Genomic DNA, 24981 nt, shown 5'->3' on the forward strand with positions numbered 1-24981 from the left:
GATTTCCCGGAGCTCACTAAGCCATGCAACCTCACTCAGGCGCCTAAACATACTGTGACACACCACATTGTAACCCGGGGTCCACCCGCAGCTGCTCGACCGCGTCGCTTGTTTGGATACCGTCTAGCTATCGCCAAACGTGAGTTTGACCACATGCTGGAGCTCGGCATTATACGCCCGTCGTCCAGCGCGTGGGCGTCTCCGCTGCATCTAGTGCCCAAGCGTGATCCCGGTGACTGGCGTCCCTGCGGCGAATATCTGGCGTTGAATGCCAACACTGTCCACGACAGCTATCCGCTGCCCCACATCCAGGACTTTACATAGCGCCTCGCCGGCTGCGCCATTTTTAGCAAAGTTGACCTGGTTAAGGTGTATCACCAAATTCCCATTGAACCCGCCGACATACCTAAGACCGCCATCACGACGCCCTTTGGTTTGTTTGAGTACGTCCGGATGCCTTTTGGACTACGCAATTCGGCTCAAACCTTCCAGCGGTTCATGGCTGAGGTCACGCGGGGCCTACCGAGTGTATTCGCGTACCTTGAATATGTCCTCATCGCCAGCCCTACACCTCATGATCATGAGCAAGACCTACGTGCTTTGTTCAAGCGTCTACAGCACTACTGCCTGGTTGTGAATGCCTCCAAGTGTGTTTTCGGTGCTTCTGATCTCGAGTTTTTAGGTCATCACATATCCTCAGTGGGTATCCGCCCTCTCGCGTCCCACGTCCAGACCATCGAGAATTTTCCCCTGCCCACAACCCTGCGCCTCCTGCGACAATTCCTGGGGCTGGTGAATTTCTCCCGCCGCTTCATCCCGCACTGTGCAGAGCTACTTCGCCCGCTCACCGACCTCCTCCGGTCAACCGCTGGCCCGTCCTCCGCAATCTCTTGGTCATCAGAAGCCCAGGCCGCCTTTACTGCCGTGAAGCAATCAGTCACTAACGCCGTGCTTCTAGTTCATCCGCGCAACGACGCCCCTACGAGATTGATGGTGGATGCCTCCAGCGTGGCCATCGGAGCCGTCTTATAGCAGTACATTAACTCCGAGTGGAGACCATTGTCTTATTACTCTCGGAAGCTACTTCCTGCTGAGACCCGCTACAGCGTCTTCGGTCGAGAGCTCCTAGCCATCTACTCCGCTATCCAGCACTTTTGGTATTTTGTAGAAGGATGCAAGTTTCACGTGCTAACCGATCATAAACCGCTGGCATATGTATTCCGGACCAACTCATCGAAGTACGTGTCACGTGAACTCCGTCAGCTCGCTTATATCTCGGAGTTTACTACCGACATCCGGCATGTGAAAGGTGCAGCCAACACCGCCGCTGACGCCCTCTCTCGTATAGTCGCGGTAGACGCTCCATCTTCCACCGTCGACTGGGCCGCATTCTCTTCTGCCCAGCAGAATGACGATGCGCTCGCCGCTTTTCGAGCGAACCCTCGTTCTCTCCGATTACGGCTTGTGCCCCATCCTTGCTCGCCTGAGCCCTTGTGGTGCGATGTTTCAACGGACTTTCCTCGCCCTTTTGTTCCGGCTTCACTACGTCGCCCTATCTTCCATTCTCTCCATGACATATATGCCATCCAGGCATTCGGGCTACTCAGCGCCTTCTCACCCAGCGCGATGTTTGGCCCGGAATCAACGCTGATGTGCGTGCTTGGACGCGCCGGTGCCTACCCTGTCAGTCAACCAAGATCTGTCGACATACCAAGACACCTTCCCAAGCCTTTCTACCCCCTGGCCGTCGTTTCGACCATGTTCACCTCGACATCGTGGGCCCTCTACCCATCTCTCGAGGCTACCGCTATATCTTGACCATAGTCGACCGCTTCACTCGCTGGCCAGAGGCAGTCCCCATTCGTGAAATCACCGCAGAGACTGTTTCGCGTGCCTTCATTTCTGCGTGGGTATCTCGATTTGGTTGTCCTGACACTGTGACAACCGACCGTGGACGCCAGTTTGAGTCCTCCCTGTTTGCTTCCCTTAATAATATTCTCAAAATGCAGCGATGGCGTAGAGGTAGAACATCCGCCTCGCGTGCAAGAGGACCGGGGTTCAAATCCTGGTGCCGCGCAATTCTCCACCGGGTTTAAAAAAAAAATCCGCGTGTCGATGGAATTGCATACCCAGGCCTGGAGTGCGGCCTGATCTCGGTGACCAAAACCGACAACGCACTCCCTCACCAGAGCAGGATTTGGCCACCCTGGTGTAGTACTTGGCCACAGCCTTCTATGATCAAACCAATTAACCCTCGGCCCTCAGTCCCCAGCGGCTGCAAAGCAACTGACCACGGCGGCGGTCAGACCTGTGACGCAGCGGAGGGTGCTAAGAATCTCTGGCTCCGGACAGGCCGCCATTGGAATCTGAACCTGGCAACGTTTAACGCTAGAACTTTAGCTAGTGAGGCTAGCCTAGCAGTGCTGTTTGAGGAACTAGCGGGAATTAAATGGGATGTGATAGGGCTTAGCGAAGTTAGGAGGACAGGTGAGGCGTATACAGTACTAAAGGACGGACACATACTGTGCTATCGCGGGTTAGAGGGTAGACGAGAACTAGGTGTGGGTTTCCTCATTAATAAGGATATAGCTGGCAACGTAGAGGAGTTCTACAGTATTAACGAGAGGGTAGCAGCTATAGTAATTAGGCTGAATAGGAGGTACAAGCTGAAAGTGGTGCAGGCCTACGCACCCACATCCAGCCATGATGACCAGACCGTTGAAAGCTTCTATGAGGACGTAGAATCAGCAATGAATAAAGTAAAATCGCAGTACACTGTACTGATGGGCGACTTCAATGCGAAGGTGGGCAAGAAGCAGGCTGACGACCACGCGGTAGGTGACTATGCGATAGGCTCTAGAAACAGCAGGGGAGAGTTATTAGTCGAATTTGCGGATAGAAATAATTTACGGATCATAAATACCTTCTTCCGCAAACGAGAAAACAGGAAATGGACCTGGAAGAGCCCCAATGGTGAGATTAAAAATGAAATCGACTTCATACTATGCGCTAAACCTGGCATCATTCAGGATGTGGCCGTCCTCGGAAGGGTGCGTTGCAGCGACCATAGAATGGTAAGGTCTAGAATTAGCTTAGACTTGAAGAGGGAACGGAAGAAGCTAGCGAAGAAGAAGACCATTAACGAGTTAGCCGTAAGAGGGAAAGCACAGGAGTTTAGGATAGCGCTGCAAAACAGATATTCGGCTTTAACTGAGGAAGATCATCTTGATGTTAATTCAATGCACGATAATCTGACATCAATAATTACGGAGTGCGCAGTAGAAGTAGGCAGCAGGACAGTTCGAAAAGATACCGGGAAGCTATCTCAGGTGACGAAAGATCTGATTGAGAAGCGCCAAAACATGAAGGCATCTAACACTACCGATAGAATAGAACTAACGGAGCTATCAAAGTTAATAAATAAGCGCAAGGTAGCCGACATAAGGAAGTTTAATATGGAGAGAATCGAGCATGCTATAAAGAACGGAGGTAGCCTAAAAACAGTGAAGAGGAAACTAGGCATAGGTAAAAACCAGATGTATGCATTAAGAGACAAGCAGGGCAATGTCATTAGCAATATGGATAATATAGTTAACGTAGCCGAAGAGTTCTATACAGACCTGTACAGTAGCCAATGTAATCAGAGCGCTAATGAGAAAGACAGCAGTGCACAGCAATGCGTCATCCCGCCAGTAACGAAAGATGAAGTAAAGAAAGCCTTAGAAGCAATGAAAAGGGGAAAAGCAGCAGGGGAGGATCAGGTAACAGCAGATCTGTTGAAGGATGGAGGGGACATCGTGCTAGAAAAACTAGCCACCCTGTATACGCAATGCCTTATGACCTCGACTGTACCAGAAGCTTGGAAGAATGCAAATATTATCTTAATTCATAAGAAGGGAGACGCCAAGGACTTGAAAAATTACAGGCCGATCAGCTTACTATCCGTTGCCTACAAAGTATTTACTAAGGTAATCGCTAATAGAGTAAGGGCAACGTTAGACTTTAATCAACCAAATGATCAGGCAGGCTTTCGTAAAGGATATTCCACAATAGATCATATTCACACTATCAATCAGGTGATAGAGAAATGCGCTGAATATAACCAACCTCTATATATAGCTTTCATTGATTACGAGAAAGCATTCGACTCAGTGGAAACCTCAGCAGTCATATAGGCATTGCGTAATCAGGGGGTAGAAGAGCCTTATGTCAAAATACTGGAAGATATATATAGCAACAGTACAGCTACTATAGTCCTCCATAAAGTCAGCAATAAAATTCCAATAAGGAAGGGCGTCAGGCAAGGAGACACGATCTCGCCAATGCTGTTCACCGCATGTTTACAGGAGGTATTTCGAGGCCTGAAATGGGAACAGTTGGGAATAAGAATAAATGGAGAATATCTAAATAATCTGCAATTCCCTGATGACATTGCCTTGCTGAGTAACTCAGGAGGTGAACTGCAAATCATGATCAATGAGTTAGACAGGCAGAGCAGATCGGTGGGTCTAAAAATTAACATGCAGAAAACCAAGGTAATGTTCAACAGCCTAGCAAGGGAACAACAGTTCACAATTGGCAGCGAGAGCCTAGAAGTTGTGATGGAATACGTCTACTTAGGGCAGGTAGTGACAGCTGATCCGGATCATGAGAGGGAGATAACTAGAAGGATAAGAATGGGGTGGAGCGCATATGGCAAATTCTCGCAGATCATGAGTGGTAGTTTACCAATTTCCCTCAAGAGGAAAGTGTACAACAGCTTAATCTTACCGGTACTCACCTACGGGGCAGAAACGTGGAGGCTAACGAAAAGAGTTCAGCTTAAGTTAAGGACAACGCAGCGAGCCATGGTAAGAAAAATGATAGGTGTAACGTTAAGAGACCGGAAGCGGGCAGAGTGGGTGAGGGAACAAACACGGGTTAATGACATCCTAGTCGAAATCAAGAGAAAGAAATGGGCTTGGGCAGGGCATGTAATGCGAAGGCAGGATAACCGCTGGTCTTTAAGGGTAACGGTGTGGGTTCCAAGAGAAAGTAAGCGTAGCAGGGGGCGGCAGAAGGTTAAGTGGGCGGATGAGATTAAGAAGTTTGCAGGCAAAGGGTGGATGCAGCTGGCAAAGGATAGGGTTAATTGGAGAGACATGGGAGAGGCCTTTGCCCTGCAGTGGGTGTAGTAAGGCTGATGGTGATGATGATGAATAATATTCTCGGCGCCAGGCATTGCCGTAGCACTGCATATCACCCGTGTGCTAACGGCATGGTGGAACGCCTTCACCGCCAATTGAAGGCCGCCCTCGCTGCCCGCCTCAATTGCGCCTCCTGGGTCGACTCCTTGCCCCTTGTGCTGCTTGGCCTAAGGGCCGTCATCCGAGAAGACTTACAGTGCTCAGCTGCAGAGCTCGTGTATGGTAGTGCTTTGCGTCTTCCAGGCGAATTCTTTACATCCCAGCAGCTTCCAGCCCAGCCCCAAGAATTCCTCCAACGCCTGCTGGACTGCGTTAAAGACCTCCGGCCTACTCCCCCACGTCCGTCCCGCCACCATACCATTTTCGTAAACCCCGACCAGGCCACTTCGACCCACGTTTTTGTGCGCCGCGACGCTGTCCGAGCTCCACTCACACCGGCTTACGACGGACCTTTCCGCGTTCTCCGCCGCACCCCGAAAACCGCCACCATCCTCCAAAACGGCCGCGAAGAGACCGTCAGTCTAGACCGCCTTAAACCGGCTTACATGGAGACCGCCCTGGAACGACTCCCAGCGCCGCCTGACCTAGTGCTCGAGTGCCATCGCCGGCCCTCCGTCCGTTTCGACTTCCAGTCTAGGCGGGGGCTCTGTAGCACCCTCTCTTGGGCGGCGCCGACAACCCGGCTAGCGCGCGCCACCCTGCGAAGAGAATAAAGACGGCACCTGGTCGTGGCTCGTGCAGCCACGGCTGGCAGTTCTGTTCTGGTGTCTGCTCGTAGCAGTGGTCTCGTTTCCTTCGCTCCTGAGGCGTTAAGCCTACAATATCATCCCTGAAGAATACAGGCCAAGAGGAGGCCTAGACCTCAGCCGAGCCTCACCCCAGAGCATCGTTGGAGCTGTCATCAAAGGCTCTGGATGCAAGGAATTGACCGCGGCCCTCAAGCAGGACGCCATCCGGATAAACACGGGGAATAAGTCTTTCACTATAGGCCTACGAGATATAGAGCCAATGAATATGTAAAGCTGCTAAACCTCAAGTTGGATGATGAGTCCTAACCCGTCAGGGCATACATACCCACTGCCGAAAATGGAGTTAAAGGCGTCGTATACAATGTCCTGGTGGATGGAGGGCACGAGGAAATTGTTAAAGACGTTATAGAAGCGAACCAAACGCTCCCGATCGCAGATGCAAGGAGACTAGGGCACACCAACTCGATGATCATCACTTTCTCTGATTTGGAGCACCCTCCAAGACAAATTAGGTACAGAAAAGTCATCTGTATATGCTACAAATTTAAGACAAAAGTAGAAGCTTGCTTCAACTGTTGAACACCTGGACATCGAGCGGATATGTGTGCGTCAAGCCAAGGACTAACCGGTGCGCTAGGTGTGGACTAGACCACCCCAAAAAAGAGTCGCCAGACTGTGCCTCTAGGTGCATCATTTGTGGTGGAGACCACTTCACGGGAACCAAAAAGTGCAAGCTGCGCTTTGAAAGTACCGTGCAACCGTGCAAGGCGAATCACCGCACCTCAAGGACAACAAAGTGAGGTAGAAACCCCGCAAAGAACGAACACCGGTCGACCACCGCTCGGGTGGGAATCGAAAAGCTCGGATCAGCGAGCATCGAGGAACAGGGCCAGGGGATCCGACAGGGACAGCAGCCGGGGCCGGGCCAGGAGTCGCTCGGAATACTTCCCGCCATTCAGCCGGGAGGGAAATAAAGAAACAACTAAACATATAAGCTGGGAACCGCAGTCTCCATGGCAAAGAAAGAAGGAAGAATTAAAGGCTCAGATAGCACAGCTAAAGATGGAGATATTGGAACTTAAGCGAGGGCAGGCCCAAAGTAAACAGGATGAAACCCCTAAATCTACACCACACCAGCCGAAGTTACAAAAAAGGCTCAAACCGTAACCACGCCCACGACACATACCCTTACTGCACCTAAGACCCTCGGCGTGGAAAGTAATACACCAATGGAGGTAGCGTCAGCGAGCTTCTCGAGAGCCAGTTCACCGGTTAGGCAACCTCAGTCGAAAAAGCGGTCTAATGAGGATCAAGACCACAAGGACCAGTTCAGCACAATTATAACTCTCGTAGAAATAGAGAGCAGGAACAACAAGAGAAATGTGCGGATAGAGGATGGAATAAACGGAATAATGCAGCAGTTGCAGGAACAAAGCAAAAAGAATAACCAACCTGATAAAAAGGGTGCATAAAGTCGAGGCAATGGTGGCTGACCATCAGATCCAATTACATGAAATCAAGCACAAAATTAAGATAGCACAGCCTGAGACACAAAGGGTCGAGGTAACCATACCCATAGCTCCAGCCCAGGAAGAGCAAAATGGCTAACGAGAAAAGGAAACCATAATCTGGCAGTGGAACGCAAGCAATTACTAAATTAAGGGACTTCAAGGCACTCCAAAAGAAAAATGCGCCAATACATGTGCGAATAAACCTTACGGCTATAGAACATGACATAGGCCCCGCAGATGTAGACTGCCTCCTAGTGGAGCTGATACCCTCGCAAAGGGGAAAACCAGTCTTTTCCTACTGAATGTGTATAGTACGACCAGAGAAAAGCATCCCCCGGTAGTGCAAGCAATTAAAAAGGCGCTTAGTGGGAGCGATAGAAAGCCACTTATAGGGGTTGGAGACATAAACGCTTCGCACACTGCGTGGGCATACAAAATAGAAAAACAAAAAGTGTAGGGATCTGGAACTGCATTCAGGACGAAGGCCTAACGCTTCTAAGTGATCCAATGAAGCCCACCCGGATTGGGAACAGCGTCCTACGAAGCACCAGCCCTGACCTGACCACGTGTAAAAATGCGGGGGATCGAAATTGGCAAAGCAAACAAAACAGCTTAGGCAGCGACCATCTTATATTGAAACCAGATTACCGAATATGCATATAAGAGACATTCCGCAATTACAAGCGAAAATAACTAATTGGGACAAATTCAGACGGATTAGAACCCAATGGGGAGGGGAAGGAACCCCTAAATATATTAGCACTTGGTTGGGACAGCTCGAAAGGGACGCTGCTGCAGCAACAGAATCTGTGCCGATAGAGAGAAAACCCCAAGCGCTAGACAGTAGGATATTACACATGTGGCAGGCAAGGGCTTCCTTGATGCAAAGGTGGCTAAAGCAAAAGCACAACCTGAAACAGAAGTTAAAAATCTACCACTTGGATCTTAGCATGTGAAAGCACTCACAAGACCTAATTAGGCAACAGTGAAATCAATTTTGCGGTCAGATGAGTGGTAAATTAGGCAATAAAAATACGTGGCAACTGCTGAGGCACTTATTAGACCCAGAAAGCAGCAAGGCGGAAAGCAGGAAGGGTATAAATAGACTAATACACCAGGCAGGTTTAACATATGACACATTATTAAAGGATATCGAACATACCAATATTGGCGACACCAATTCGGCACCGCATCAGAAATAGAACGGTACTCCAAATTCGGATATGGACGAGGACATAACGGAGGCGGAAGTAAGAGCAGCATTGCACCAATTACGCACCGCCTCGGCGCCGGGAGCAGATAACGTAACCAACAAAACGCTAAGAAACCTAGATGACAGCTCTGTAACAGATCTCACAGACTTCTTCAATCAATGATGGCTAGCGGGAGAAATCCCGGATTCTTGGAAACACGCAAAGATAATAACGATACCCAAACCTGCCAGGGCCCTCGACTTCAAGAACCTTAGACCGATTTTTCTCATATCGTGTGTAGGAACGCTTTTGGAACACGTAGTACTAAACAGAATTCAGTATCACATGGACAAGGGGGACCTATACCCGGATTCTATGCTGGGCTTTAGTCCTTCCTTGTCAACACAGGACGTCATGCTGCAGCTGGCCGAGGAAGTGATTAACCCAAAAAGCAGTGGGGTACCCGAGCAATACTAGCGCTAGATTTAATCAAATCTTTTGACAATGTCAAACACGAAGCTATTCTAGAGGCGCTAGGTTCGCTGGGGGTAAGGAAGAACACCTACAATTATATCTCAGCGTTTTTCAAAAGAGAACGGCTAGGATACATATTAACACACTCAAAAGTGAAACAAATAAATTAGGAAGCAAGGGGACCCCACAATGATCAGTCCTGTCCCCGTTCCTATTTAACATAACTCTCATAACTCTGGCTAAAATTTAACAAAGTGCCTAACCTTTCCAACCTGTTGCAATGAAATTTGGCATGCAGGGGCCAATATGTTTACGATTTTCTGTCTTTGCTTGTTGAGATACAGTAGAGGCGGCATAAAGCGCTTGGAAGTGAATGCCACGACCACTTCAGCCTTTAAGCATATTCGTAATGGCAACTATGACACGTTAAGTACTAGCTACCCACACAGTACAGCCACACATTACCTACCCACGCAGTACGAGGCGGCACTATTCCGGGTGTTTAAAATCATTCGTTGCAGATTTTTTTTAAAGCAATGAAAGATACACAGGTGCGTTTTTTTGGTGTGAATTTTACTGCAAGACGTGCATTATTTAAGTTAAAGAATGCATATAAAAGATGACTAACTTCTAAAGTTAGTCTTTTTTTACTATATTTTTTGAATTTTGATTCCAGGGCGAAAATTATGTTGCTAAACTGAAGGTCGTCAACATCTAAATTGAGCCGACTTGCTGAAATTTCCGAACCGGCAACGTGGTTCGAGATACAAACTTGAAAAAAGATGTCTTCAAACGCTGGTAGGTTGCTAGCTCAATGTTTTTAGGTGAATCAGCCAAGGTGGAGTAGATTTTGTAGCATGGGAATAATTACTCAATAGCATCCACCTAAGCGCAGCCATTCGAGTACAAAGGAAAGCTATAGGGCGAATTTTTCTTTAACTACGAAGTTTCTGTGAAATCTGTATATCTTCATTTGTAGCCGGATGGCTGCGATTGGGTGGACGCTGAGTAATTACTCCCTAATTGCTAGCAAGTTGGTTGGAGAAAGCCAACTGACCACTTTCCAAATGCTTGTTTTCGAACGTGAAAGTTCGAAATCTCGAGCCAGAATGCCGATTCCGACATTTTAAAAACTGAGCTCTCCTACAGTGTTGACGGCCTTCAATTTCGAATTATAATCTCGCGCCCTAAAGTAAACAAATTTTTTTAAAGTTTAAACACAGTACGAGACGGCGAAGAGTCGAATGGAGCAACGAGCTTAGGAAACTTGCTGGGATAGCGACGAGGGTGGATTGGCGAAAGACAGCATGTCTCTGGGAGAGACGTTTGTGCTGCAATACAGGTTCAACTCTGCTAACGATTATGACATTATTAAAGGTACATCCACACTCGAAGAGCAGATTTAGAGAAATAGGAAATACCATCATTGCATTGCGTCTCCTTCTCCTGATTAATTCTGTACCTCAACATTCTGCATTCCTCTGAACACCAACTGAGTTCTATGTTTCTGTACACTGCAGTGGTCACTGGACCGCCTTGCTTCCGTCACACGATTTGTTTAAAATGACAGGGAGGTTCGGAAGATTACTTCAGCCTTTAGATGTAAACATTTATGATATCCTTCCTGCGCTTCGCAATGGGCCCGCTATCCACATTGTTTTCGACGACATATTCCCAAAAAATGCAAAACTTTTGCCACCGAGTATTCTAAATGGTCTTCTAGAAGATCATCTGAGGACCCTACCTACAGATATAGCAATAGCCACTGATGCATCGCAATGCAATGAAAAAGCAGGTGTGGGAATATTTTGCTCGCATTTAGACTGGTCCTTTTCTCTGCGCCTTCCAGATTTCACCCCTATTTTTCAAGCAGAGTTTCTAGCAGTTGTACTTGCTCTACGCAAGCTAGACCCCTCTATTACAGCAGTTGCAGTAATTACTGAATCTTTATCTTTGTGTTCGTCCCTCGCTGCACATGTTGACGGTCCCATTTTAACAACTTTCTTATCCCTACTTCCTCCGCATTTGAGCCTTGTTCATTTAGTATGGGTTCCCGGTCACAGCAGTGTGACAGTAAATGAGATTGCTGATAATCTCGCAAAGGCTTCCCTCAGCGGCCCCGTGTTGCCAATCATCCCGGCTACAGCCTATATTACAGCATCTAGATTTCGGCGACGTGCGTTTTTAAGCACGCAAGACGCATCACTTTTAACATCGGCGGATTATGAGTACCTTAAATATTATTGGAACAGAAAAATTTGTTGCTCTCGGCAGCTTGAAGTATCACTGACGAGGCTGCGCTGCCGCATCCCCCCTCTAAATTTCTATTTACACAAGTCGGGTTTGGCGCTCTCTCCCCTTTGTGCATTTTGCCGTGAGCCTGAATCTATTGAACATTTTTGGCTGTATTGTCGCCGATTCAACTCACTGAGAAAAAGGTTGCTGGAGGAGCCCTTGCAGCATCTTGGCCTTAGTTTGAGCAGCCCGCTCTTGCTATCATTTGGCGCCACCACATTTGGGTTCAGCCACAGATCTGTTTGTACCGCTGTTCTAAATTTCCTGATAGAATCTCACCGACTGCCCTGCTAAGTGTTCCAACCTTTTCTTTTCTATCAATTATTACATTTTGACTAAATCATTAATATTTAATCCCTCTCTTTATTATTATTCTTAAAATTTTAAAATCAAAACACTCATCCCTTTTCTGTTCATTTCGAAAAATTCACCGGTCTTGCGCTCCCACGTGCTTTTCCTTTTTGTTAACTGCGTTCAGGTGAATAGCCACCCGATTCTTGGCCGATCCCCCAGTGTGGGTATGTGCCATCTTTTGATAGGCTAACAACCACAACATGTGAAATGCAATTTACAGCATAGTTGTTCAGTGCTCAAATTCAAATGTTTTAAGAGCATTGTTATGGGGTGCATTTGTCGTCCCGAAACAGTGCATGTTCAGTGGTGGAACAGTATCCAAGCTCGCCTCCTGGCTCAACTTTTTAATGCTTTGGCTTCCACTCCACCCAAAACCCGATTCTTGAACCCGATTTGACCTTTCACCTTTGCGAGCGCCGACGGGGAGCAGGAGGAAAACAGCTGCGGCGCAGAGGCGCGCTCCATACGAGACGTCACAGGCGGCGCAGCCAATCAGAGAGCGCTGGCGCCACAGGGGGCGTCACTGGCGGCTCCTACGCAGCTGGCGGGCCTGGGGCAGAGGAGAAACCTCGCTTCAAGAACAAAGCGGCAAATGGTTCTGAAAGGAGGCCCTCCAGGGGGGTAGTGCCAGCCAACCACCAGCATCATCCACTCGCATAGATGCAAGCACGTGTGGTGTGAGGGCATGAGAAGACCACTTTGCACGAAGCTTCTAAGGTTATAGCAAGCGTATCACTAACCTCGACATGAAAAACAGTGGTACCCGCTGTATACAATCAAGAAGCTCACTCTGGTACGTTTACATGCCACATTTACTTCAACTTGCAATAGACTGATTGTGGTTCTTCAGTTGAGGTAAGATATGTTCACTTAATTACCAAATTCTGAGGTAGTATTTCTTGCTGCGCTCATCGGGGTGCAATTATCTTCTAATAAAAGACACAATGACACCGTTTTTCGTGTGCACTTGATAAACAGTAGAACTGTTGTTCAGACACATCATGTTTCATTGTGTGCATCGAGCACGTTCTTTCGAAGTGCATTCATAAGCGATCGTTTATCCTGCCTAGTGAGTTGACAGCTCTCATTCAGCGCCTGCGCTCTAGATGGTGATCAACTGTTGTCTTTAACGACGCAGCTGCGAACACATTGTGGACCATCGGCACGGTCTGTTATATTTGCGCAACTTCTCTTGTATTAGCGCGCCCTCTTTCGTATCACTTTCTAAACTCATTCATTCGAGTCGCGGTTGGAATATGAGCGCTTTGAGACATATCAAATCGGCGAGGATGTTGTATTATTGCCGAATTTTAATCTAACAATGTGAATAGTCGACGGCGCCTTCCTCTCCAGGTCAGACTAGCCCGTCGGGAGTGTCGGAGGTGTATCAAGAACAGAGATTGCTAATCAGACAAGCAGGCTCTCGGCGGCTAGATAAAAAGCCATGCAAGAGGCAGGAGCATCAATGCAAAGGGCTTCTCGAGGCAGAGGAACGTTCCTCTTCCCGTGTAAGACAAGACGCTGTCCGAGTGCGGGAAGATCACCGGACTGTTGAATGTGGCACCATCGCTTGGAAGCACCTTCGATGGCGATGCTTGTGCATGTGTGTGTTTGCGCAATGCTCTTTACGACGCTCGCGTTTCCTTACACGGACGCTTCTCCGAAGCCCAATTTCGTTATAATGCTCATGGATGACGTGAGTGAATTTTATTCTCAACTTGTGGCATACCAATCACAGTAATCTGTACAATGTAATGGATAAAAGCGAACTGCACCATTAACTCTCAATCCACGCTGCACAGTGTTGTCATGGCATCGATCCACTTGATAGAAGGTGCCCAGCCTGAAACACCCCTCTCGGACGCTGCAATTTCTTTGCGGATTTCCCGGCACTACCACAGCGTGCTGAAAGCAGACAGCGCGCAGCATGGGGCAATGTGCGCACTCATGCCAGGCATGCTGTCCCCAGCGCTGCTGGTTCCCCCCCCCCCTTTTTTTATCCTTAACGGTGTACGCTCATGAATGCTCTTCTCGTGACAGAAGACCGCTCATTATCGTTGTTAATTTTTTTTAACGCGAAAGCATTTCTAGGCTATAACGGCGGGGTCGTGTCACCGAAACGTGTCACCGAAACGTGCCTGCAGCGATTGTGACGTTCTCAGAAGAGGTAGCTTCAAACGAATGGGTGTCACCGATACAGGACGATGTGAGGATGATGCGGAAAAAATGGATGTCGATAGGATGATTGGTTATTTAATTAGAGGCAATAATCTTTAAAAAACGCCGAAATAGCGCGGACGTCGATATAGTGTGTGGACGGGAAAACAGTCGTGGGTGCTAAGATAGTAGAAAAATAGGCAAAGAAGTGAAAATACAGTTTGAAATGGATTGAAATGTGTTTTATGAGTGATAATTAATTGAACAAAAAGTATGATTGACATAGATTAATTAGTTAATCAATTAGAAACAAAAGTCAATAGATGGTTGAATAGGTCAGACGGGTAGATACTAAGGGGACGGGAAAGTAACCATAGCGCCAAATTTGAAAGCCCAAAATGTGTCACTGAGATGAAAAGAGGGCATATATCGAAATAAAACTGGTTAATTGATTGAGTAATTATGAAAATGAGAATAAAATGAAGAATTAAGTGGACGGGAAAGCAACCATGGCGGGCTATTTGAAAGGCGACGAGTGTCGAAGAGGCGTCAATCCTTTCGCATTCCTCCAATTCGGGTAGCCGCATGTGATCTCTAATTTTGTTCTGCTGAAGAAACAAGGCCACCATCACGACCCATAAACCACAAAGAATAGCGTGAGAAAGAATCCCAGGAATCGGTTAATAACGGTGTTTCAGAGGACCTGAACGCTGCCCTTTGTCATTCGATTAATGCTTGATGGACCAGCATATATAGGCGTGCACAGGACTGTCTACAAGGGAGGCAGCGAAGTTCATGGTTAAAAGCAAACTCTGCTCGTTATCTTTCGGATAGGTGAAAAAATATGGGGGCAAAAATGCGTTCCCCTCTTCCATGCCTGTTGCGGAGTCCATGGTTTCTCTGTCCCCGCTCTCCCCCTCTCTGTATTTCTCGAAGGCGGAAGCCGTTGGGGCCTTTCGCGTGTCAAATCTTTCAATCGGCGGATCAGCTGTCTGCTCATATGACACCACCAGTGGCGCGGATCACTGTGTGGTATTCACGGCGGCGTTACTCGTTGATATAAGCTTTCTGTCCTCCCGTGGTCCTCAGATGGGCTGGGGAGATCTCGGCATTTTCGGCAACCCGGCCAAGGAAACCCCCAACCTGGACAGGATGGCAGCTGAAGGTGCGCTTCTGACGGACTTCTACACGGCCAACCCGCTGTGCTCGCCCTGTAGGTCGTATCGTTCTTTAGCCCAATCTATCCTCTGTGGGTCGTGTCATTGTCATAAAATGGTGCATCCGGCGTTTTTGTCGGCGTGCCTTCACTTACAACGTGGCTTTGACGCATAGACATAGCGGTGAGGCATTAGTGCATAGGCTTATACCGAATTACCGGATACCTACTGCGCACGCACTGTGGCCTCATCTGACGGCGCACCTGCGCTAGTCCATGCTAGTACTGCTCCCCTTTCCTAAACTCTCTATTATAAACGAGGCGATAACGCGGTGAAAAAGAAGATGGTTACGAACTTACAATGCATTACAAATTGCTTCGAAGAAGGGTGCCTTTGCTGCACGTTCATTCAGTCTTACCAAAAATGAAAACAAATCGCTGCATTCGAAGAAATAAGAACTGCAAAACAAGAAAAAAAGACAGAATACAAACTGCAGGCAGCGGCTGGGTCACCCACAGTACTGGCCAACTGTAGAATAACAACGGGACAGAATATTGGCACTAAAGAATAGAGATAGATAAAGAGAATACTTTTAGCGCAAAACACGCAAGAAAGGTCGAGGACAGAACACTAGACGAAAGAGCACTAAAGAATAGATAAACTACTCTTGTTATCAGAAATACTGTACATCGCGGCATGGCCACACCTGAGGTTGTTCTTTGGAGTGAGCGGCGATAATTTAGGCATTTTTGCGTGCCTTTATGATTTCGTAACAGTAATTGTAAAGCGCGAGTTAAGAGTGAAAACGGTCCCCTTTTCTGATAAAAGGTTCCTGCAACTAGAAGCGTACAGATACTTTTACCGCTTGTGCTTTAATGGGTTCAAAATTAAGTAAACTATCTTCAATCACCGGCGAAAAGCCACAGTGTCACTACTCACAGGAACTTCACCATGTTGCTGTTCCATGAATGTTGCGCACGCTTCCTTACAAGCTCACCTCGGTCTCGCATGGTGCTCTGTACGCCTAATTCTTCCCACGTCTTCACCTGATCCCCCGTTTTCTGGTGACTCTTTGTACGCCACATGCTGGTGTCATTTGATTCCCGGCGGGTGGGTGTACTGGTGATTGTGGAGGCGCAACTTTAACCTTTTTCGAATTTCCTAAGGAGGGCAGGTCACCTTTTCGTTAAGAATGCAGAAATTACAACAGTTTCAAGCACCCGTCTGCTCCTTCCGAACATTTTTAACTAATAGGACCGGCGTAATTGTTGCGGAACACCCACTGTACGGGTGTTTTTGTCTTTGCATCTTTGGCGGGTGCATGTGCGCTCTCCTTTTGTATGTGTCTAAGTGTGTGTTATAGTTATCGTAGAACACCCTGTATAGGCAAATAACTCTATGGTGCATTAATAACAAGCTGGCCAGCGTTGAACAGTAATGAGAAGCAAATGCTTGCTAGCGCACGTTCAAAAAGAAACTACTGTACAAAATTCCGCGATGCCGATGCGCCGAGGAAGTACCGCTGTACGAATTTGTTTGTCTAAATGGGTGCGCCATCCATAACAGAACACTGAATGAACCTGTTTCAGGAATGTAGCGAGTAACTCTGAATTACTAAAATATAACTAAATGCCGCATATATAGTTCACTGAGAGCATATGTGAAACGATAACAAGTTTGATAGCGTGCACACAAACATGCACACACGCGCTGACTGTTGCTTCCAGTCAAGCGCAACTAGTCAGACAGAACTAAAAATCGAAGCGACAAGTGCTCCTCAAAGGATATCTTCTAACCAATGACGTCTACCTATTGTCATAACATCGCGATCAACCGCATATCGCTTACTAGGCACTTGTGATGCCATGTTAGCAGGTGCAGGGCTGTTGACCGCGGCACCTGACAATAGGTAGACGCCATTGGCTTTAGATATCCTTTGAGGGGCATCCGTTACGTTGTTTTTTTCTTGAGTTGTATAGGACAGTTTGCTTATCTTTGTGAAAATGTCTGACTAAATCAGTGTGAAGAACGAGCACGAACCGCGACGTTGAGCCACGCTTTTCTTCGCCAAGACCGGGTGGCGCTGCTGACCGGCCGGCTGCCCATCAGCAACGGCTTTTACACCACCAACAACCACTCCAGAAACGGTAAGCGCACCGCATATATATACGCACGGCGTGTGGTGACCGCCGGGTCCATGCTGATGTAGCGCGCATCCCGCATGCGCCCCTGCAGGCTACACGCCCCAGGAGATCGTGGGTGGCATTCAGGACGAAGAAGTGCTCATCCCCGAGCTCTTGGCCGAGGCCGGCTACCGCAACAAGAGTGTCGGAAAATGGTGCGATGTCCAGCGACGCACGCATTGCTGCGGGGTCAGCGTTTCGCCTGGGCTAGCGTCCAGGCTGCGGTCACGTGTAGGAGAATGGTGCTGCCTGGAGGACGTGGAAGCGAAGACGAAGGGAACCTGCTAATTGAACTAAATGGATCGCACCTACGACCAGCTGGACGTAATTCCAGAACGGACCCTTTGAAATTGTTGTTCATGAATGGTGTGCCCTGGAGAGAAGAATTAAGGAAGAGGAAAGGGCGATAAGGAAAGCACGTGACTGTGGGCAGGCAGGCCACACTCGCTGAAGGATGTTTTGCGCTCTTCTCGATAACAAAAGCTACTGAACTAACCCCTCGCAGCAGGTGCCCTGAAGAGAAGCTTTGCCCCCCCTCCACCCCAATCCCCTAAAAAAATGTTTAGCATCAAGGAGGGAAAATATTTATTAAGAACATAAATACTGGGTGGGTTCAGTAGGTGAATCCAATGGTCGCCATCACAATCCACCTCCTCTCAACCAACGATTTCCGGTCGAAGGGACTGTGGCTATGAAGTTTTGCCTCCCAGCGCTCATATGTCGGATCGGCATTGCTGTCCAAGTCTGCGTTTTCATGGCATTCCCGAACCGCATGAAAGAGTGTGCCAACTGCTCCACAGAAGGGGCAGGACGATTCGCATGTGTCTGGATACCATTTACTCATCAAGTAGTGATTGGGCAGAGTATTAGTTTGTAGTCTCCTGATTATGTGCTCTTCAAATTTGCAAAGGGTTTCGTGAGGAAGACGATATCTCTTTCTTATGATCGTGTAGTACTCCGTAATTTCTGCGCAGCATAGTAAGAATGAGGGGCTGTGTCAGAGAGAGGCTGCGTGCCAGATGCTCGGAGGAGGAGAGCTCGAGCAGATGTGTTGGCCACCTCATTGCCCGTCGTTGAGAGGTGCCCTGGTGTCAAGAAGATCTGGACGTTCGAAGGATTAGACGTTTCCAAACTTTCCCTGCACAGAGCGCCAACACGACTTCTGAGGTAATTGTGTACAGTTACTTGTGAGTCGGACATTACCGTTGCCTCGATGTTCTTTGATATCGCTAGTCCGATAGCTGCTTCTTCAGCCGATGTGGTATGCACCGCTTGGATAAGGCTGTTAGCGATTATATCCCCCGGGGTGAAACTGCTGCAATTGCCGCGACCCCACTAACGGGTCCAGCCGCATCGACGTAGATCGTGTCCTTGCTTCCATCCCAACGTTTAGAGAGGTGTCCAGCTCTGGCTAATCCGCGTCCTCTGTTGTGTTCCTCATCCATGTGCTTTGGTACGGGGTTTGTTGTGATGTGTGATCTCATCTGCATAGGCATGTCGATCTGGTCTGCGACTTCCCGGGGTAGACGGATTCTCAGCTTCTGCAATATTTTCCTGCCAGGCTTAGTATTTCCTGGCAGAGCCTGACAATTTGGTTGACACGGTAGGCCTCTATTAGTTCCTTGATGGTGTTGCGGATCGCCGGCTGTAGTAGGCGATTTGTGGATGTGCATAAAGGGAGTCCCAGCGCTGCCTTTCGAATAATAACATCCAGTTAGCCCATCTCCTTTTTGCTCAGCAGCAAGTACAGGGTGGCGTATGTTATCTTACAGAGAATGAAAGCCTGAACTAATCTTAGGGCCGCCTTTTCTCTTAGCCTATTTCTTTTCTTGATTCCCCTGCGTAGCATTCTAGAGACTTGCTCGGAATAGGCTTGGAGCTGTCTGATTGTTGTGGTGTTAGAGTTCCCGCTAGGTATGATGGCTCTCAGGATCTTGAGTTTTTTCTTGGTCGGAATGCTCATACCCTGGACCGTAATAGCGACAGGGGAGTGGATGGGAAAAGTGAATTATTCTGTTTCTTGCCACTGTCGATCAGGAGTAACTCGGATTTCTCAGGAGAGCACGTTAAACTAAGCCTCGCCGCACGCTGGCACACGACGTTCGCGGCTTCCGGAAGCCGGTCTTGAATTTTCCTTTTATTACCGCTGCAACACCGGGTTGTAATATCATCAGTCTTTATTTGTTATTATATTTCATACGTACAGTATATCACACATATATAGCGGCGTATATAGCGTGCTCAATGCCTTGGATATGGTCTAGCTTCTCTGGTAGCCCACGCATGGCCAGGTTGAAGAGAAGCGGAGACAAGACCGCTCCCTGCGGAGTGCCCTTAGAACCTACATTGGACGGAGAGGAGGTCCGACCCCCGATACTTATTGACCCTTTCCTGTTGGAAAGCCCCTCACGTAATTGTATGTACGGTCGCAACAGTTGATTCTGTTAAGCTCCTCCAGTATTCCCTGGTGGGTGGCATTGCCAAATGCCCTTTTTAAATCAAGCGCAAGGATCGCCTTGACCTGTCATTTGCCGGGGTTGTCTAGAATATCCTCTCTGATTCGAAGGAGAATATCCTTCAGCGTGACATTTTGCACGAATTTTGCTTATTTTACCGACCGCTCCGTTCTCGCTCCGGGTCCAACGGGCGCGAAGAGCTGGCCTATCCTGAGATCGTGAATTTCAAGCGTGTCCATGGAGTGCCTCGCCTTTGCCCGTCGCAGGCACCTCGGCCACCAGGAGCGGTACCTGCCTTCGAGACACAGCTTCCATGAGTGGTTCGGCTCGTCCAACTGCCACTTCGGACCCTACGACAACGTTCAACGGCCAAACATCGCGTTCTTCCGCGATGACCACATGATCGGCAGGTGCAGTTTCAGGACCAAACGAAACAGCTTTCGTTTGCACTGTTATCGCATCAAAATTTATTTGCCTAGCGCAAACGCGCGCGTACGGCATCGGGAAGGGGAAGGTGAAGAAAGGAATAGAAAATAATGAACAACACCGCAATCCAGCGTTGGGTCTGCGTCGGGCCCGTCTAAAGGCTTAGTCGCTTTCCACGCCTTTCCTCTGCAGTGCAGTGCAGTTGCGTACAGTTTTATTCTGTACTGAAGCTCCGCCCACATTCATGATTGCCATACAGTGTCTCTGCGATAAAGAAAACTTATGTCCGTTGTTGTAGCATTCCTCGTAACCTAAAAAAAAAAGTTAATCACAAGATGCGCTTATGAGCCCAAGAATTTTGGTGCTTTTGACTTTTTCAATGCAGTGAAGTATTTAAATGCTTCAACAACATTAAATGTATTTAAAATATACTCCCAGTATAACTTCCCTTATGGCTAGATAGATTGCCGTAGAGGCATAGCATAGAATAATGAAAGCCCATATCATATAGAGGTTAGTGGTTTAGTTTATGCACTGTAGACAGCTTACTCTCAGCTTGCTCTCTGCAGGTAAAAATATCTGCTGCAGTTCCGTACTTCAGTTGCGCACATGTGCCTGAAGCTGATACATGAAACGCACTTACTGCAGGTTGCTGCAAATGAAAAAAAGTGTCCGCGCGGTTGATGTGCGTTTAGTTATGCAGCCGCAAATGTAACAACAAGCGAACATAACAAGGAACGTTGGCAGATTATTAAGTATCCTATTTCCTTTCCCTGCGGAACTCAATGTATTCCACTCGAGCAATGAAACATCTATGCGTGGATCAGAAAAGCGTCGAAGGCTTGCCCTGACTTGTGTTCGATGCCTGCCGCGTGTGCTTGTCGCAGACGCTTACTTTGACGCCAGCACATATCAGAACGCACCCTATGCATGGAAATGCATTTTTTTTAAACCTTAGCTTGCCTTCAACAACCATGTTTTCTTCTTTAAGGGCGCTGCCTTCAAAATGATCGACTCTCATGCGTTCAGCCGCTGGTCCATATCTCATGCACTGGCTTTGACTTGTGCTGGTTTGGTTTGGTTTATAGGGGTTTAACGTCCCAAAGCGACTCAGGCTATGAGAGACGCCGTAGTGAAGGGCTCCGGAAATTTCGACCACCTGGGGTTCTTTAACGTGCACTGACATCGCACAGCACACGGGCCTCTAGAATTTCGCCTCCATCGAAATTCGACCGCCGCGGCCGGAATCGGACCCGCGTCTTTCGGGCCGGTAGCCGAGCGCCGTAACCACTCAGCCACCGCGGCGGCTGGGCTTTGACTTGACTTGTGCAGGTGGCCGATTACCTTGTCAGCATGCTTTAGCCAGCGCAAAAAAACAGTGGAAGTCTGATATTGATCACATCGCCTCAAAAGTTTAGTTACTTGTACAGTCTCCAGATCATTTGCGAGGTAGATGAAAACGCTTTTGAACTACATTGAACGTTCATTTCTTGCTTAAGAGGACACTGAGGACAGCTCTGGATTTTTTTTTAGCAAAATCGAATAGTTCGGCATTTCGTGGCTTTGTTGTCGCTCGTCCGGCGGCGAGAAATGCATTTATTGCTGAGATTTGTGCTCGTAAGTTGAAAAACTTTTTCCCGTCGCTCTGATTCAAATCTGGGACTCTCTTTTGACGATATAACCAAAACGTGACGTAAACTGGCGTAAACATGGGCTCCGTGATTACACATATCGAGCGGTGCAGCCTAGCAGAAGCCGAAATGAACACTGCCACCAGCCGGACGTTGATGGCCTCTATCGCCCGTCGCTACCGTCGCTTCGTTTACGTTTGCACCAGCATTACGATGGCTCCCGCTCCCGATTCCGACAACAAAGTTCTCGCAAAAATACTGCGGCCTGCACTTCATCGACTTTACCACAACAGAGCGTGCGATGATTTTGAGGGGTGAGGCGGCGGGTTTGGCAGGATAGCCCGAGCGTCGAGGAGTCGGCAGCATCAGCAGCGAGCCATCTGCTGGCGCGGCAGCTGTCACCGCCGAGAAGTGGTCATGACTGATGAGTAGAGATTGGGACGTACGGATATATTTAAATTTTGTAACAACAGTCCTCGTAGCGCTGGTTGTGCAGCCCAACGTCTTGGTACGTTGACGAAGTGAACACGCCGAGCGGTGCTTTTGCTGACGTGCAGGCTCGTGCAACATTAGCTAGCCACAGGTTCTTTCCTCGTCGCAGGTGCGTGGCTCGGCAAGAACTTCGTCCGAGGAGCTCTTAGATGGGCACATTGAGTTCCTTTGCTGCTTCGTACTTAAATCGAGGCGCATCAAAGATGAAACCACAGGGCAAGCAAAGCTCGTGGCCGCAAAGCACCAAAACAAACTCTATTGGCCGCCTGCTGCGCCGCCAAGCATGCTATAGGTTTTCTTTGGTTTCTAGCATTCAGGCTGTGTTTTTCCCATCTTGTGTGATGAAAGTGCATTAGCGGTTTCAAGACAAAACTTATATACTTCAATATCTGAAACGCGTAACCTTCAAGAGCGTTTGTGAGCTTCAAAGATCCGTAGCGGTTTTCGGATATTTAGTCAACGCGTTCGTACTTGCGAGATTGGCCTGGGGCGATAATACCTATATTTATTTATTTATTTATTTATTTATTTATTTATTTATTTATTTATTTATTTATTTATTTATTTATTTATTTATTTATCCACATCGCCAATTGGCATTACAGTTGGGGAGGGTACATAAAAAGACAAAACATGTCGGACACAGAACAAATCTTTTCAGAACAAACCAACATCGTTTCAAGAAACAATGACAAAACAGAAAAAAGACAGAAATGATTACAGCACCACAAAATTGAAATGATTATTGTAACAGAGAAAATAAAACGTTATTAAACATAATCCAAGCTGTGTTTAAAGGCAATTTGTTCCAATCGCGTATTGTGTTGGGGAAAAAAGACAATCGAAGTAACGAAGTAAAGCAGCCTTGGAGGTGATCTCCCGTACTTTGAAACTGTGGTCTTCGTGGTCAGAGATATAGTGTGGTGCTAGTAAATATTCCGCCTTTTGAATTTAACAGATTTCCAAGTGTTCCCATTGCAATCTTTCTTTCAGTCTCCGCAGAAGTATCTTTACTGTAAATTCTTGACATAAACCGAGCAGCTAAATTCTGGACCCAATCTAATTTGTCTTTGTCTCGTACCGCTGGAGAGTTTTAAATTGTGCAGGTATATCCAAGAATCAACCTAACATTGGACTTGTACAATAATTCTTTAGTAGTTTAAGGAAATGATCAGCCATTTCAACGTAAAAAGCCCAAAGCTTTTGTAGCTCTGCCTGCATCATAATCAACCTTTCTCTGCCACCTTAGTTGAGATGTAAAGTAAACACCTAAGTATGTATACTCTGAAACTTCATGTAACGCTATACCATTTAAATTTTAACTGCTCACGTGTGGATTTTTCCTTCTGGTAAATATCAAGCAAACGGTTTTATGTAAGTTTAATCTCATATGCCATTTATACACCATTCGCTGATTCTGTCTAGGTTTTGTTGGAGAACACGCACATCACTTGCGCCTTTTTATTTCTTGCTTTTTTCTACCTTAGAAGTTAGAGCTTTGCTTTCAGTAAGAGCGGTCTTCTTTCTATTGATACAAGTCAACTTCAATTTTTCCTCAATGTCTCTTTAATATGGGATATATTAGTCGCTACAATTTGGGATATATCTGGCGCTACCTCTTCAACAACCATCAAAATATTTGACGTGTTTCACCGCCTACAGGTACTTCGAGGACTTCAAAATAAACCTGACAACGAGCACTTCCAACCTGACCAAGGTGTACGCTCAGGTAAGCGTTTGATCTCAGCAGGTTATTCCTAATATGCTGCTGAAACTACGAGAACGTTACGCCGACCTCACCTCGGTGAGGCAAGGCACAGCTCAGGCGGTGCACAGTTAGTCCTTGTCGCTGAACAGCGAAGATTCGTGAGGCAAAGTTAGGAGAAACGTAAGCGTGTTCTGGAGGAATGGAAAGCGACTGCTTGCCATTGGGGCAACGTTAGGGAGTCCCTTGCGCCCCCCGTTTGTCTGAGCACCTGCATGGACGTTCCTTCCAGGAAGCTGTGGACTTCATCGAGAAGCAGGCTGCGCGGCGCCAGCCCTTCTTCCTGTACTGGGCGCCGGACGCTTCGCACGCGCCCGTCTACTCGTCCGAGGAGTTCAGGAGCCGCAGCCAGAGAGGACCGTGAGTGACTTCAGGCTGCGCAAGACATTCAGCAAAATGAGACGGCCTTATTTTGGCACGACAGTGGATTCATGCATGCGCTGCACGGTTAATGTATCTGTCTCTTCTCACATATTAGGCGAGTTCAGCGTAGACAGACAGAAGCACGAAGGAAGGATCATGCATGGAAAGACAAACATCGTGATCCTTCCTTAAAGTGAGGACGCATATTTGCAGCCCAATATTGTGTTCCACACCACACCACAATGAAATCGTGTTAACCTACGCCATCATAAATGCTTTCAGTTGCTTGGCACTGTAGTACATGTTAGTACAGTTGCTTGTACAGTTGCTTGGCACTGGTAGTACAGTTGCTTGGCACTGTAGTACATGTCCTGGCAAGTGTTCCCCACGTTTCTCTGAAGTCACCATTCTGGGCTATGGGAAAACACGGAAGGCCCGCGAAATCTTTGAGGCCTTTCATATAGCAAAACATGGCGATGCTTGCGTCAGTTCACCATCGATAGCTCTGACGATAAAAGAACTTGATTATTTGAATAGGTATGCTTGAGCGTCTGTCCTGCCTTGGCGCATGCGTTGAGATTACTCGGCG

The 24981-nt window shown here is 47.7% G+C and overlaps 1 long non-coding RNA gene across 1 annotated transcript; it reads left to right on the forward strand.

The window, feature by feature from the left end:
* The first annotated feature begins 13178 nt into the window (after positions 1-13178).
* On the forward strand, positions 13179-17115 carry LOC144113947 (uncharacterized). The gene is made up of 3 exons (XR_013310922.1): positions 13179-13458; positions 15009-15136; positions 17097-17115. It is a non-coding gene; the product is annotated as an uncharacterized LOC144113947 (long non-coding RNA).
* Positions 17116-24981: the final 7866 nt, after the last annotated feature.

The sequence above is a fragment of the Amblyomma americanum genome, chromosome 1 (assembly GCF_052857255.1).
Source record: "Amblyomma americanum isolate KBUSLIRL-KWMA chromosome 1, ASM5285725v1, whole genome shotgun sequence".
In the NCBI taxonomy this organism is placed as follows: domain Eukaryota; kingdom Metazoa; phylum Arthropoda; class Arachnida; order Ixodida; family Ixodidae; genus Amblyomma; species Amblyomma americanum.